The following is a 17,282-nucleotide window of genomic DNA, read 5'->3' as shown; positions in this document are numbered from 1 at the left end:
CCAAGCAACAACTTCCACGGGTGAAAATTAAGCCAATGTGGAAGTTCTAAAAACCTTCCTCATTTGGCCAATTGAGGCCCTCTGTTTCGCAAACAGGTATCTGTTTGTGCTGATAGGGCGATTAACTGTGATAAATAGAAGAGGAATCACAAATCTGCTGTTGTCTGCATACACAACAAAAATTACACCAAATGGAATTTCACATTAGCTTGCAGGTCAAGCCAGAAGCTCATAGGTTTGAAAAAAAAAAAAGAATTCAGAAATCTTTTATCTGCGCCTTCTCTGCATTTGCTGGTGCATTGGCTTTTATACAAGAATATAACAAGAGTACAACCATTTAAGTTGAGCCTCCTATTGCAAAGAGATGCATGACTAATGTGTTGTGCAGGCTGACTCAGACTGATTGCAACCTGTTGGCAATCTGTCCACATTTTGAAATTAGTTGGCAATGATTTGCAAACCTTCAACAATCTGTCTGACAGTGATTGCAGTCAGACTGTTGTTGTTTGGAGACAGGTTGCCTCCCACCACATAACCACATGGTCACTGTAACTACTTGCAATCAGCTGCTGAAAGCAAAAACAACTAACAAGAAAAAAACCAAGAAACCAACAATTTTTCCTAGTGGTAAGTAGGCTGCCATTCTATTTTCACTCTTGTGTGACTGAGCTGTGATATTACTTACAACTACCTGCATCTGGCCTTGTTAACCAAGCTTCTTAGCATTAACTGATAATTTAGCACTCCACCCTCTGATCCCTTCACACTCCAAAAAACAAAAAGGCAATTCTCAAATCAAGGCTTTAAAACAGGCTTTTACAAACTACAAGTGGTTAAGGTGGGTACATGCATATACAATTAAAGCTTAAATATTAAAAAATTGCTAACATGTTAAACTGTAAGCAACACCGGAAGTGATGCTTTTATCGTAGATGTAAAGAACATTGGTGAGAAATGTGCGATCAAATGTAGGGTTTCTACATGTACAAAAAAAGAAGAAACACAAAAACATATATAGCCTGTGTGGAACTGAGGAGATTTGTAATAAATCTATTTGGGTTTACCACTATAAGCGAAACCTCTAATAGTACGTTCAGTTACTTTATTCAGTTATGGTCCAGATTTAAACACAAACTGAAGAAATTTTACATGGTAAGAATATTTAGAGAGAATGAAAGAGCCGCAAATTACATACAGGAGTGTTATTTTTTATCATTTCAAACGTTTCGATGAGTGAACAACATGCAAACACAAATTCTGTAAACAGTCACTTTGGGCAACTTTAGCCTTCTTTTGTATATGTAAGGAGGCTAAAGTCTTAATTCCATCTACGGGCCACGGCTCGACACTAAGTGCAATATAGGAGATGTTTGTTTATGACACAAAAAGGCGTGGTGGTTTTTAAGAGCTAAACAAACTAATCATGACAAACCATTGGGAGAGCTGAATGTACACAGCAGTTAGCTGCGTCAACCGCATACCACACATTAGTGGTTTGGGCCCCAGCGTTTGCTATCTCATGTGTATTTTTGCTACCTTAACGAGAATGTTTGACTTTATTTGTTCAACTTGGGATCACATCAAAATCTGTCTCTTTGCAGTTGAAGAGCGCAGAAGGAGATAAATGGCTTTGAATATAGGTTTCATAAAGTTTTGGTTTTCTATATCCTCTGTCATGATGTGGATACCTACTATAGTCTGCAACTATAATTTGAACATTTGCGGTATGGTGGATTCTGCATGATAAAGCCAATAGACAACCAAGCTTTTATACAGTGATGTGGCACCTCAGGAAGTCCAGGGAAAGACTGAATTTATGCCTCACACTTCCGAGGTGTGTCCTTTTCCTTGGGGCTCGGTCCTTCCTGTATATTAATGGCTCTACCATGCCACTGCGTTTCCCAAACCTGAGCTCTGCCACGGAGCTGAGGCCAAGACCTCTCTCTTGGCAGGAGAGGTAACAAGCTAGAGGAAACAAGGCTGCAAGGGTTTTGTAAGATGGTGACAGAGCTTTTACCAAACTAGAGGGAGTGAACACCACAATCTGGCTAGTGTTGCAAGAGGCATCCTGTGGTTTCATTACGAATCAGAACCAATCAGGATGTCCCGTCGGTTTTCCTGTTACACAGCTGTCTCTGGACCTGCGAGATGACTCTCGCTGACACTTCCTGAAATAATCCTTTCAGCTTTTTTGACCTCTCATCCCTCACTGCACTTAGCTGGCCAAACCCCAGAATCCCTGAGCAACATTTTCCATTGAAAACCTAAGTGATATTCCACTCTGCCTATAGCTTTCCCAGTCACCTTTTTATCTGCGCCTTCTCTGCATTTGCTGGTGAAGGACTTGACAGGAGGCATGGAAGTGCACGGTTATCTTGGAGCATGAGACAGACTTCTCTGGACTTCACCTTCACCATTTTGCTGCAAGCTAAACTTTCACTGACACCAGGTAAAACCACACAGAGGGAAATCTAAGAAAGCAGACGTTCTGAAAACCATTTCCCCATTCGATGAAGAAACACGACTCCAGTGGCATGCTGAAGTAATTAGTTACCTTGCTGCGAAGGATGCTTCAAGGAGCCTCTGTTCATTCAAACCAGGACTTTGTCTTTTGGATGCAAATACAAGGGAACCGCTGGGCCTAATTGTTAGATTCCTGAAAGAATTGACTGATTAAAAAATTCATCCGGCCTTGCAATCATTTCGGGTTTGGGACTGTTTTGGATCAACTGGAACATGGGTGTTTGAAAAGGCGAGACATTAAGGCCACCACTTAGATCACGGACACTGTGTGAACAGAACTAATCACATGGGAGGAAAAAAGGGTCAGCGAAGCCTTATTATTACAAATTAGACCCTATAAATTATTATGTTTTCCCAACGGGCACATCTGTACTGTAGATCAGTTTCACTTTAAGTTTGCATGAGTCTGGGAGCTTTGAGTAGACATGCAAGAATGAGCTGAACTGCACTGCACAGTGCGCACATAGATAACAAACTAAAAGAATTACTTTCATTAGTTCAGATTTTTGGTTTACCTGTAGATATTTCATTTTCACAGTGAATACAACATTCTTTTCACCCAAGAAAGAATCCGACTCCTGCCTTTCACGCTTCATTTGTCTTGTCTTACGTTCTCTTTCATTATGTATCATTTCCTCAAATCACTCACATTCCGCCTTTCTCTTCTTGATTCCACAATTATATTAAAGCCACATTTCTCTGCACTTCTTCTGCGTTACGCTTTATTGTGGTGTGGTTTCTGACTCCCTCTCCTTGTTGAGCTAACCTAAGGCAGTTGAAAAATATTTCCTGTCTTCGTTTCTCATAATAAACGTCTTCGCAAACCACCGAGAACAAGACGGAGAGAGCCGTGCTTACACGGAACCGCAAGTAAACACTGCTTTTGGCCAAACGAGGACACGCTGGGTGTTATTCCAGGTGGACATCATCTCCGTTTTGTTTTGAGAGAGGGTCGGAGGGAAAATTGTGACACATGTCAGTTTGAAACAAAAAAGGTCAGTTGCACTTGTAAGAACAGCATGTGGAGGCATGCACATTGTTCTGACCTAAAGGCACTAGGAAATGAATAAGTGTAGGTGGTTGAGTTGCCAGAGTAAACTCCTCTCACAGAAAAGAGAGACATGCTCTTCGTGAAACGGAACACGAACGGGTCTTCGGGGGTGAGGGAATGCAGGAAATCTATGCTTTGATACCTGGTGTCAAGTTTTTCAGCTTTCATTCACATGATTTCATTGACCGCAGGCGCTCCTACATGTGCTGCGCCGTGTTGTCGGCAAGAAAATGCTTACACAAAGTCCAACCACGCAAATCGCGTGTTCCTCTCCTCCGTAAACTGACATAATCCCAGTCGCAGTCTCACCGCAAAGCCCTGCAACACAACAGCTCTCATGTTCAGCGCTGTTGTCCAGAGGTTAGTCAGATCTTTTACTGTTTCCCTCCACCATCCAAACAAGCCCACCATGAACCGCCACATGAAGTAGAGCTCCCTGTTTGTTTATTGGAGGATAATGCTTGTGAATTTCCTCCCTGGATCCCTCTTTTCAGTCCATCCAAGTGTCACACACGCACACAGTAATAGTAACAATGCTGGACAAGCAGTTAAGCTGCCTGCACCTCAGCTGTTTCCTAACAGCCTATATCCTGGTAATTGGCCTTCCCCTGAGCTCCTGAGACAGGCCGACTAAACAGCTGCTACAAACAATGACACCCCTTCCAGAGGTGTTGTGTTCCCAAGCCAACATACAGCTGCCAACAAGGGATCAGGGACAGGCAGGATGACATGCAAGCCAAGGGGTGAGAACTGGTACTTTTACTTGTGTTGGTGCAAACAAAAGTCAAGAAGACATATCTATTTTCATATACACATGAAATCCCCCAATGGGAGTCGGTATGTCCATATTTCAGCACTTAAAATTACCCTGAGAATGTTTTGAACTCAGTTTCTCTTTTGAGTTGGACTTGAGATTATTCACAGTCATTGTTTTGGAATTGACGAACTCCAAACTTGCTGCTGGCCTTCCAGCATCCAACCTCATCAAAGTACAATGCATCTCGTTTCAGATCCAAAGGGGAACCGTGGAAGGATTTGAAATGCCTCAGGACTCAATGTACTTGGCTCTTGTTCGCCCCAAGTTTGTACTTACTTTCACAATGCGTTACTAACAAACACAATTTTCTAGATCTGCTGCTCTATAGATTAGCACCATTATGATCAGCAGTCTAAATGCTAGGACACTGGTTCCCAGCCTGGGAGTCAAAATTGGCAAAGGGGAGAGATTAGAATAAAAAAAATGTTCTCTCTCCCATCTAACCGCTCCAACCAGACCAGCATGTGCATAGAAACACCCTATAAATAGTAACGCCAAAGACTACATAGACATTTGGCTTTACAAATGACACAAACTCCACTTTCTTTAGTAAAACTGCTCTGTTTAACCCATTCATCCACCACATCCCACTGCCAATTTGGACACTTTTTCTGAAGCCTGAAACCAGATCCCACAGGAGGTGCACAAGTCAAATTTCCTCTCAGACAACTTTAATCACAGTTTGCTGAAAGGTTATTACTGCATGTTTCCCAGTGATGCCTACCCCAGCTTTAAGTATCATTTGTTCAGCTGTGTACTTTTTAATGCAAAGCTGCCATTATTTTGTGTGTGTGTGTGTGTTTTGACAACCTGACATCAATCAAGGTTTAAGGTTAAGGTTAGACTAGTCTAAATCCAGCTACTGTAGTTAAGGAAAACATTCATAGCACAGTTATCGCTGTCTTATCAAAGTCACTGTCAATGTCATGTCACCTAAAACAGTGTCAGCTACTGTTGAAAACAACTTTTTTCTAGGCCTTAATATAGCAGTCCTATTGGAACATGGAAGAGTTAGAAAATTTGGTGTAGAGGCAAAGGTCATGGTCATGAGGTTTCATAACTTTCACTACAAACAGGCCTTATTGTTCCGCAGGAAGAAACCTTTCATTTAAGTCTTATTTCGGTTCCTGTGAATGAACTTTGGGTGTTGCCAGTTAGCGAGGCAGCATAATTCAAAAATAACACTCATGGCGGCACGATAAGCCATGATTGCATGATTGTTGTTTTCGCGTTCTGTGGCGTCACCAGCAGCCACTTTGCCCTCCGATGCTGATATGGCTGCCCATTCCATGTGGGGTAAAACCTCAGCCAGGCACTGAAATGTGGGTTTTAGTCTGATGTATTGAGCAGTTGAGGAAAGTGGAATCTTGCAAGGTTTGCAATTTGCACACAGAGTGCCTCATTGAGGTGGGTGCATCATGCTCCCACTTTCCACATGTAAAAAAAAAGGAATTCTTGGATTTTTAACTCAGATGGGCACACAACTTTAACTCTTTTCTCTTTTTTTTGCTTAGATATAGTCAATATATCGAAGCACCTTCCTTACAACTACCATTCTGTTGTAAGGTAGTGTTTCTTTCTTTATCTTTCTTTATCTAAATCTTTATATTTTGGCAGAAAAACAGGAAATAGGTGAAAATACAGTATACAGAGTTTGCACAACGAGTTTGTGCAATTCTAACAAGCTTGAAATTCTCAATACAGCCTTTAACAATGTTGAGGCCCGGGCTCTGGTGAGGCCAGTCTACGACCGATACTGTTTCATTGTGTCTTTTTCTATCCAGGTATCCTTTTACTGATTTGACAGTGTCTTTGGGATGATTGTCATGCTGAAAAATTGGGCTTACTGCTAATTACACCCTTTCAGGTGGTATTCCAATATTTTTGACAAGATCTCCAACAGCACAGGCTAAAATGTAGCCCAAACCATGATAGAGCCTTCTCCGTGTTTCACAGTTGACTATTGTGAAACACTTCTGACCTTCAAATTTGGATTCATCACTCAATTAGACGTGTTGCCACTGATTTTCAGTCCAGCTCTTGTGTTCTGTTGTATACATCAGCCTTTCCTCCCTGTTTTCCTTCTTTAAAAGTGACGTCTTTACAGCCACAATGACAGCATTTCTGATGTTGCTTCAGTAAACAGTGTATGAATCAACTGATGGATGACAATGACCTCTCAGGTTCTGTGTTGGGTATTTGCTGGATTTTTAAATGATTCCTTAAGGACATGACTTTGAGAATTACTGTTAATTACTGTTAGGGGAACTACTTCTCCTACGTCCTCCACTTGTCCACTTTTATCAGTGTTTTTAAGGCCAAGATATGCCAAGTTTTCAGCTAACAGCTCTTTGGGAATCACCTTGTAGTGCAAAAATACTGTAATATTATGGCCTGTGTGTATCTGTGGTATTTTTCACAGAGTCTGCTGAAGAAATAGGAACAAATGATATGTATAATGGCAGCTGCTAGTAACAAAGTGTCTAAAGATACACTTTAAGACACAAGTTGTCTGTTATGTGTGGGCACAACACCAGCTCACCTTTTAAGTTAGATGGGGATTTTTATACTTATGTATGGACATTCATACATAAACCTAATAAAATGGGATAAAATGATCTCATCTTGAGGTGCTAGTGTTTTGGAAACTTTATACTGGCCAAAACATTACAGTCATTTTTGCCACTGATCCACTGGATGTACCATTAACTGATATTTTTAAGTTGTTGTTGGCATTTTTTGTTTACTCTTAATCATCCTGTATGATTATTGTGAGCATAATTACAATTCAAAAGCATTTTACAGGTTTTTAACTACATGTTGCTGTATAAAAAAAATAACAAAAAGACTCGTTTAGTTATAACAAATGTACAAAATACTCATAAAGGCTTATGTTGACTTATGTTGTTTCACTCCAGAGTAAAACAGAAGCCACAACCACCCGTAACATAATGACAACCGGGGAATCACAAATAAGACATAGAGGAGAGCACGGCCTGGTGTCTCTGTGTAATATTTCATCATAGAAAATCTAAATAAATTCCTTACTACAGTCAAGTGTAACCACGTCAATGCAGCAGATGTAAGAAATGGCAGCTGCTGGAGGAATGTGGTCTGGCAGCAAGCGAGGCCTGGAGAGAGACTGGAAGGTCCTCTCACGTTAACACTTTCTGTGTTTGGGAACACAAAAATACATTGTTGATAGACTGAGCAGGATTCAGTCAGGTCTGCCTGGGGGGGTTGTGGGTCTCATCTTTGTGGTCACATGGAAAGAAATCCCACACAGTCCAGATCTAGTGAAACATACAAACCCAATTCCAAAAAAGTTGGGATATTGTGCAAAGTGTAAACAATCAAATCCAATGATTTGCAAATCTCATAATCTTATATTTTAATCACAATGGATCATAGAACATATATCAAATGTTTAAACTGAGAAGATGGACCATTTTAAGAAAAAAAAATATTGGCTCATTTTAAATTTGATAGCAGCTTTTCTCTAAAAAGTTGGGACAGGGAAACATCTACTCTGTTTTTTACCAACAGTCATTTCTCTCCCAAAAGAGCAGTTTCTGTTCTTTGGGGAGAGGAATGTTGTCCCACTCTTCTCTCATAGAGGATTGTTACATTTTTCATTCCATGATATGCCAGATTTTGCACGCAGGCCAGTTCAGCACTGGAGTCTTCTACCACAAAACCATGCTATTGCAATAGCTGCAGTAGGTGGTTTAGCATTGTCTTGCTCAAATATGCAAGGCTTTCCCTGAAGAAAAATATATATAAGCTCTTCAGTCTGGAGGATGCAGTGTCCAAAAATAACTTCAAATTTCAATTCGTCTGACCACAGAACATCTTTCCACTTTGCCTCGGTCCATTTTAAATGAGAAGACAACAGCGTTTCCGGATCACATTGACATAGGGCCTCTTCTTTGCATGATTGACTTTAGATCTCCATTTGTGAATGGCACAGCCATCTGTGTTCACAGGCAGTGATTTCTGGAGGTGTTCCTGAGCTCGTGCAGAGATTTCCATGACAGAGTTGTGCCTGTTTTTAATGTAGTGCAGTGTGGAGCCTCAAAGATCACAGTCATCAATTATCGGTTTTCAGACTTATCCTTTGTGCAGATTCTCAGAGTCTTTGGCTGATATTATGTACTGTAGATGATGACAGTTTCAAAGTCTTCAGAATTTCATTTTTAACAGCATCATTCTGAAATTGTTCCACAATTTGTTGATGCAGTTTTTTACATCTGAGAAACTTTGGCTCACTAAGATGCTCTTTTTATACCCAATCATGTTACTGACCTGTCGCCAGTTAACCTAGTAGCTGCAAAATGTTCCTCCAGCTTTTTCTTTTTAGTACTTTAGTTACTTTTCCAGCCTTTTGTTCGCCCCATCCCAACTTTTTTGTTACTGTCATCAAATTCAAAATGAGCTAATACTTTTCAAAAAATAGTAAAAATCTTAGTTTAAGCATCTGACATGTTTACTATGTTCTGTTGCGAACAAAATATGGGTTTATGAGATTTGCAAAATCATTGCATTCTGTTTTTTATTTCGGTTTCACACAGTGTCCCATTGGAATTGGGTTTGTATTTTAAAACGATGGCATTACAGAACAATCAGAGTGGTATTTAAAAGGTCTTAAACACAGATGCTAAAACATATTTTACCATTTTATAAGAACATATTGTGATTTTCAAACATGCTGGGAGGTTGGAGGAGAGACATAGCGACAGTGTGAGAGGCAGCAGACCTGGCAAGCTGCATGAGTGTGGCAGGCAGTTTCGAAGGCCAGCAAATAAATAGGCTTCACATTGCTCAAGCACATACCCGGAGCCAAAGCTGTAATGTTACCATAAATCTGGAATTGAGTGGGCACACTCGGCCAATGCAGGAGCTCATTCTTCCAGATGTTAGTTATGGATCCCCTCTTTTTTTCTCCCCCTACTCAGATAAATGTGTACACATGTTAGGCATAAAATTGCACAGAGAAGCTGTCTGGATTCAGAATTTCATCAGTTTGATGAAGTCAGGTTACAAACTCCACTCACTGCAACCGTTCTGCTTAAGCAGACTGCTGACATTTATCAGATATCTAGTCTAGTCCAAAAAATGTGAGTATGTGACTTCTGGCTATAGATAAGCCCATTAGCATTGTTTTTCTATTTTTTATGCAGGGATAACATATAGAAATGCATCTATGTTCCTTGGCTGTTGTTTGATATGCCATGGGCTTACTTTTCATTACTTTTTTGATTATTTATTATTATTAATAATGTTTAAGCTATCTAGTACATTTAAAAAGCAGAGCTAAGACTTCCAGTTCAGTGTTGATATTACTTAAAAGAATCTTATATTTGTGTTTAAAAATTAATGATTCTTTTAATCTTCTGGTGATGTGTTACTTGCTATCTTTAATTGGAGACTGTAGAGATGGTTACTGGTGTTTAGCAACTAAAACATTAACTGTAACACTGTAATTTATAAACCCTGTTTATGTGTTATTTATTAAACATACTTAACACTGCTTGTAAATTCGTGCTATTCTTATTTTTTAGGAATCATCCAAAAGACTATTATTTATATCACAAACCATATGTAGAGATCACAATTAGCTCTTTAAGTAACAAAGTGGGTTACTTAATGTCATGACTGCAGTCTGACATTTATAGTTGTTGTTGTGATATTTTTAATCATAAAAGATGTTTTCAACTTTCCACCTTCTTTGATTTTCTTACATGAACTGAAAATTGTGCAGGGTAAAGGAACAGATGTATGTTAATATTATAGGCTTTGAATTGAACTGAATTGAATTGAATTGAATTGAATTTATTGAAATTTTTTTTTGTCTATTTACAGTAAAAGAAAACAGACGTCATAAATGACCCCAATGAATGAGGGCCACGTACAATCACCTGAGGGTTAAAAGCCTGATTTTTTTTCTTTTCTCACAAATACTGTTGTTTGGTTAAACACAAAAAGAAGACCTACATGGACTAATCACTATTTAGACTGCATAAACCCAATGTACACAGTGTTCCAGGACAGAAGTCTGAATTCATGGGGGGAAGCAATCAAAGTTATTCTAAAATCTTGGACCAACCTGACTCATTGGAAATCCAGCGGCAGCCAAGGCAGACGTTTCAAAACCAAGACCTGTTTCTTAAGTGGACATCTACATGGTTTCTATCTTCAGCTGTGGTTCATCTGCCTCTAAGGAGACCTCAGTTACTGTGTACAGTAGCGCTTTATAGCCTGCTGTGTGACTTTAGCACCATTTGGCAAGGACTGTACAAGACCTCCTGAGGCCTTTGGAAAATATGATCCTTTCACTGCTACAGAGGACACTGTAACAATTCTTCTTTCCGAGTTCAATCAACATGCTTATAATGCTTATTATGATTTTTGGGTGCAGATGGCCACGGGACCACTGCTACGGGACATATATGGTCACAGACAGTATCGCTTTTATTCGGAGCAGTCTGGCTGTGACTTTTATGGGCTTCTTGTTAGTGATTGTGAAAAGACAGACAGGAGATACTTCCCTGAATCGGCATTACAATAGAAGGGACATTCAGAAATGAGGTTGTATTTACACTGCAGCAGAATGTGCACAAAGTCTTACCTCACAGCATTTTTTTTTTCACTCAGTGCATTCGGTGGTACCAGGCCACATCCTGAGATACTCAACCAGCATTAGCTTAAACGCTTCTTGTCAGCGTTGCCATGACAGAAGGTAAATATGATAACTGTCAGGCTCCTTGCAGCTGAAATAGCTTGGCTGAGCAATGTTAAAATGAAGACCAGTAAAATATTGAAATAAAGCCTAATGGCCTGTTTGGTTTGTATTTAGGGAGACAAATCTGTCAGTTAATAGGCTACTGAAGCAAAAATATGTCTGAATGGCACATTGTCTGATTTGAAGGGGTATATGGATACTTTGGTAAATGTGCTCATCTGCTTTGTTGCCAAGAGTTAGATGAAGAGTGCTTCTGCACATTTTTACCTTAGTATTTTGAGTGGAAACAGCTAGCCTGGCACGTGTTTATTAGTGAACTCTAAATATGCTGGTAGGATTGTGTTACCTTTGGAGCCGGGCAAGCTGTTTGCCCCCTGCTTCCAGTTCTAGGCTGACGTTTATGATATACCTATGTTTACATTTTAAGCTAACTAGCTGTTGGCAGTAGCTTCATACATGCCTGGGAGGTGTATCCCTATTCTCATCTACCATTCAGCGAGAAAGTGAAATAAAGGAGTCAGACTTTGATCTCCACACAGTGGAGGTGGTAATGGCTGGCAGCTCATGAGCTCAATGAAATATATATACGTGCTACTGTCTGACACTTGATTGGATGAATGTAAATATTTGAGTGCAGGACTGCTGCCTCCTGGGAAAACGAGCCCAGAAATCCATCTCCATAAGTGAATTTGGGAGTTGCTCTGAGCCCTGTGAAGAAGTCAAGGTTATAGCTGTGGGGAAGCAAGAGGCTATCCCTCCACCCATCCCATACACACTATTGTTACAATATCAGTTCACAGCCCCAGGGGAGGCACAGGGTATTAGTAGGGTGTGGTGGTGGTCCTGTTTTTTTATTACAACCTGCTCTGGGCACAGTGTTTGTGAAAGCTGATGTAAAGCAAGACATGCAGACGGTACTGCTCTGCGTTAACACAAGCTGGAGCTCAGCGGGTAATAACATGAGCCATATTGCAACTGGGGGAACCCGAAGTAGCCAGTCTAGCACTACAGCTTCCTTTATACCTCACTACACTCACACACCGACACAGCCACAAAGATATTGCAGGCAGGCATACAGGAATGTCCACATGTATGCACATCTGGTTACCAAGTCTATGGCATCTGAAGGTGTCGGTTTCATCCGACATCTGAAACAAACAATCAAAAACAGTTCCTTTCCAAATTCCAAGAAATTCACAGCCACCTAAAGCTGAAACACAAGATGAAATTCATCAAACATGAGTGAAAACCAAATATGGCTTCTTGGCAGTGTAATAGGCAACAGAAATGTGTGCTCAAAAGAAAATAAAAATTGCATCTATAAGTTATAGAACTCACTAGAAGTCAAAATCCAGAAGCAGAAACTTTAGTTAAGATAGATATATGCTCACCTCACACAATCAATCCAAAGAAAGTTGGCTCAAAGTAACATAGAATTGAGCTTAAAAGGGGTTTTAGTTTCTATAAGGATTAATTTGAACTGTGAATCACGCAAAACAACTCTAGAAGTGTCCAGAAATAAAAAACTGTAGTGTTGGAAATAACATATCAGGCCCACTAGCTGGTGTAAATCTACCATACACACTGGACGGGTCATCAATCCGATGCAGGGCTAACACAGAGACAGATAACCATTTACACTTACAGGCCATTTAGAATCACCAATTAACCAAACCCCACTAACCGCATGTCTTTAGACTGTGGAAGGAAGCACAGTACCAAGAGAGAACCCACACAGACACGGGGAGAGCATGCAAACTCTACACAGAAAGGCCCCAGCCAAACAGTGGAGTCAAATTCAAGACAAGAGGCAAAAGTGCTAAACCCCACACCCCCAGTTGTCGGGTTCAAAAAATTAAGCCTATGCAGAAGTTTCTTAAACCTGCATTCTGTCTGAAATGCAACTGTGACTGTGAGATTTCTATAGGACTTCCAGTCCATCTGCCGCCCCTCCCCTGGTTCTGCTGGAGTTGTCTTCCTGTTAAAGGGGAGGGTTTTTTCCCACTGTCGCCAAAGTGCTTGCTCATAGGGGGTTATATGATTTTTTTTTCTCCGTATGTATTATTGTAATGTCTACCTTACAATATAAAGCGCTTTGAGGTGACTGTTGTTATGATTTGGTGCTATATAAATGAAATAAAATTGAATTAAAAAAATTAAATGTGTTAGTCAAAAAACATTTATTGTGAATCAAATTTGTGGAGATTGCTAAGGCTTATCAAATGTAACTTCACAATATTTCCATTAAAATGTAAATTGTTTTCATAACTGGTAGTTTCTTAACGTTTTGTTTTTTGCAGGTTTTTTTCTCCTCAGTATAACAAAGCTGCTAAAATGTGGTGTACTCCCCAGGAGGAGTGAACTGGCAGATCTCCACCCAAAGACCTGCTTAATTATGGTCGCTATAGCCTTAGGTAACATAAGATCAAACAACGAATTCTATCAGGCCATTGAACGGACAGACATACCTGTACTTGAACCCGCTAAATGACTCTTGTAAGCTATGTGGTTACAAAACAATTGTCATACCTCTGTTATTCCACATAATCTGATTGAAAGGAAATCCTGCAACAAAGTGGATCGCAGAAGACACACAACCAGAATGAAATGAAAGTATTTTGTGTTTGCATGACCTGGCTGCGATTTCCTTGGAGAGAGCTTTATTTGACAAAAGGGTGCTGGTAGGAGGGTGGGAAATGTAGGTTGGCTTTGTGTCTTCAAATTCAATTGTCCACTATACAGTTAAGGAGCCCAGGTTTCCTGTGGTGTGTAGTAATAAACTTAGACTCAGGTTTCATCCAAGGCGTAAAGGACAGCAAATGGTCAGAAAAAAAACAAAGTGATCTGGACCTCTATATAAAGTTAGGGATGTAAGCTACAAGATGCTGGGAAATCTCGACACAGTGTCAGGAAGTTTAAACCTCAGAAATCTCTCCCTTCTTTCAAGCTAAGCTCTGGCCTGGCGGAAAAACGGCTTCTGTCGACTAACTGTGGATCTTCCAGGACCTTACAGACCTCCTTGCCTCTTCAAAGAGAATGAAATTGGGGTCTTTTAGTCTTGGTGGTTTACAACAAAATTCTCTGGTCTGGACCCAAAATTAAGATCAGCTTGGAAAAGAAAAATAAGCAGTGAAATTACTACACAGGGGCCCAGATTATTTATACAAAATAATGAATTTGTTTCTATACATGCCAATCATCTCACCCAGAAGGGAGTTTATTAATTTTTTTCTGCAGTGCTGCAGTCAAACATGCGTCTTGTCCATGAAAATGTTTGAGGCATGTGGAAAGCTTACACCCAGTCCATGTTGATACAATGTGATTAGTTTATTATAGAAGCCGATGGCCTGAGTACATGGCTGTTTGCTTCCATGTTGCAGCGGTAGCATCTGGTGGGGCGATCTGACACGGCGGATGATGATGACACGGCTGCGGAATGCAAGACGCAGAGGCAGTGAGTGGCAGGAGATACAGTGGCTTGCAAAAGTATTCGGCCCCCTTGAACTTTTCCACATTTTGTGACATTACAGCCACAAACATGAATCAATTTTATTGGAATTCCACGTGAAAGACCAATACAAAGTGGTGTACATGTGAGAAGTGGAACGAAAATCATACATGATTCCAAACATTTTTTACAAATAAATAACTGAAAAGTAGGGTGTGCGTAATTATTCAGCCCCCTGAGTCAATACTTTGTAGAACCACCTTTTGCTGCAATTACAGCTGCCAGTCTTTTAGGGTATGTCTCTACCAGCTTTGCACATCTAGAGACTGAAATTCTTGCCCATTCTTCTTTGCAAAACAGCTCCACAACTGCCCTGTGATGACCTCAGAGGTTGTCTAAGAGAATATTGGGAACAACGACACCATGAAGTCCAAAGAACACACCAGACAGGTCAGGGATAAAGTTATGGAGAAATTTAAAGCAGGCTTAGGCTACAAAAAGATTTCCCAAGCCTTAGAACATCCCACGGAGCACTGTTCAAGCGATCATTCAGAAATGGAAGGAGTATGGCACAACTGCAAATCTACCAAGACAAGGCCGTCCACCTAAACTCACAGGCCGAACAAGGAGAGCGCTGATCAGAAATGCAGCCAAGAGGCCCATGGTGACTCTGGACGAGCTGCAGAGATCTACAGCTCAGGTGGGGGAATCTGTCCATAGGACAACTATTAGTCGTGCACTGCACAAAGTTGGCCTTTATGGAAGAGTGGCAAGAAGAAAGCCATTGTTAACAGAAAACCATAAGAAGTCCCGTTTGCAGTTTGCCACAAGCCATGTGGGGGACACAGCAAACATGTGGAAGAAGGTGCTCTGGTCAGATGAGACCAAAATGGAACTTTTTGGCCAAAATGCAAAACGCTATGTGTGGCGGAAAACTAACACTGCACATCACTCTGAACACACCATCCCCACTGTCAAATATGGTGGTGGCAGCATCCTGCTCTGGGGGTGCTTCTCTTCAGCAGGGACAGGGAAGCTGGTCAGAGTTGATGGGAAGATGGATGGAGCCAAATACAGGGCAATCTTGGAAGAAAACCTCTTGGAGTCTGCAAAAGACTTGAGACTGGGGCGGAGGTTCACCTTCCAGCAGGACAACGACCCTAAACATAAAGCCAGGGCAACAATGGAATGGTTTAAAACAAAACATATCCATGTGTTAGAATGGCCCAGTCAAAGTCCAGATCTAAATCCAATCGAAAATCTGTGGCAAGATCTGAAAACTGCTGTTCACAAACGCTGTCCATCTGATCTGACTGAGCTGGAGCTGTTTTGCAAAGAAGAATGGGCAAGGATTTCAGTCTGTAGATGTGCAAAGCTGGTAGAGACATACCCTAAAAGACTGGCAGCTGTAATTGCAGCAAAAGGTGGTTCTACAAAGTATTGACTCAGGGGGCTGAATAATTACGCACACCCCACTTTGCAGTTATTTATTTGTAAAAAATGTTTGGAATCATGTATGATTTTCGTTCCACTTCTCACATGTACACCACTTTGTATTGGTCTTTCACGTGGAATTCCAATAAAATTGATTCATGTTTGTGGTTGTAATGTCACAAAATGTGGAAAAGTTCAAGGGGGCCGAATACTTTTGCAAGCCACTGTATGCCACACGGGATGGAAGTGACGTGAACATGGGGAATCATGGGTGGGGGGACGATGAATGAAGTTACTCATCCTGCCAGCCTGTCCTCAGCCCTCCCGCTTATTGCCACAGTAACCTGAGGCTGGGATGAAAGCAACCCCAACAGCAAGAGGACTTTTCTTTTCGAAGGTTGAAGAGCACCCATCTCCTGCTTTCTTTAGGACTTGTACACACGGTGCTGTTTTTGAAAATAACAGGAGTGAGTTACAATACAATCATTTAGGTTCAAATTAGATTGACAGGGTATCAAATACGAGGAAACTCAGTTACAGACCTATTATGAGCTGAACTGACTTACATGCATCCGAGGCCAGAGGTTCACGCCGAACAAAGACAGAGGTCTCCTGTTCACCCTGGGCCTGTTCTTATTAGGTTATGTGGAGCCTGATGTTATTATACACATATGCAACAAACATGCTGCTCCTGAGGATGTGGAGGAGCATATGTGTCGACAAAATCTATAGAAATTCTGGTAACACTATAATACACCCAGGGACAAACGTCGCAATCTCCCTATAATTAAATCGAATTTACTTTATTTGTTTTGTGATAATATTTTATTTGAAATTATGATATAGTTATATTTACAAACAAATACCTAAAAGCAGGTAAGTAGTGTTCACTATGCTGTACATTTTGGAGAGGAGGTCATATTGGGGAGGGGCTTAACCTTAACTATTTCCACATCTTTTACAGAAAAGGTGACACAAATAATCCTGTGAATAATTTTAAGTTTATACTAACCTGGTCATTTCATGGCAAAACCATATTTCATCTTACATCGTAAGTATGCTTTCCATTTCAGGGCATGGGCTGTATTATGGAGTAACTTATGCTTGCCTTTTTACACCTTTATTTAAGATTCATTTTGTTGTAATGGCGGAATTTTATTTAATTACATGGAAATTGTGGCCTTAGTTGTGAACCGTATTGGAGTTTACCATTCAAGTACTTTACTTAATTCCAACAAGCCCATACAAGGTTCAAGATTTTGTAGAA

Source organism: Pelmatolapia mariae, linkage group LG9, assembly GCF_036321145.2.
Source record: "Pelmatolapia mariae isolate MD_Pm_ZW linkage group LG9, Pm_UMD_F_2, whole genome shotgun sequence".
Classification (NCBI taxonomy): domain Eukaryota; kingdom Metazoa; phylum Chordata; class Actinopteri; order Cichliformes; family Cichlidae; genus Pelmatolapia; species Pelmatolapia mariae.
Note: the sequence above shows the minus strand (reverse complement) of the source record.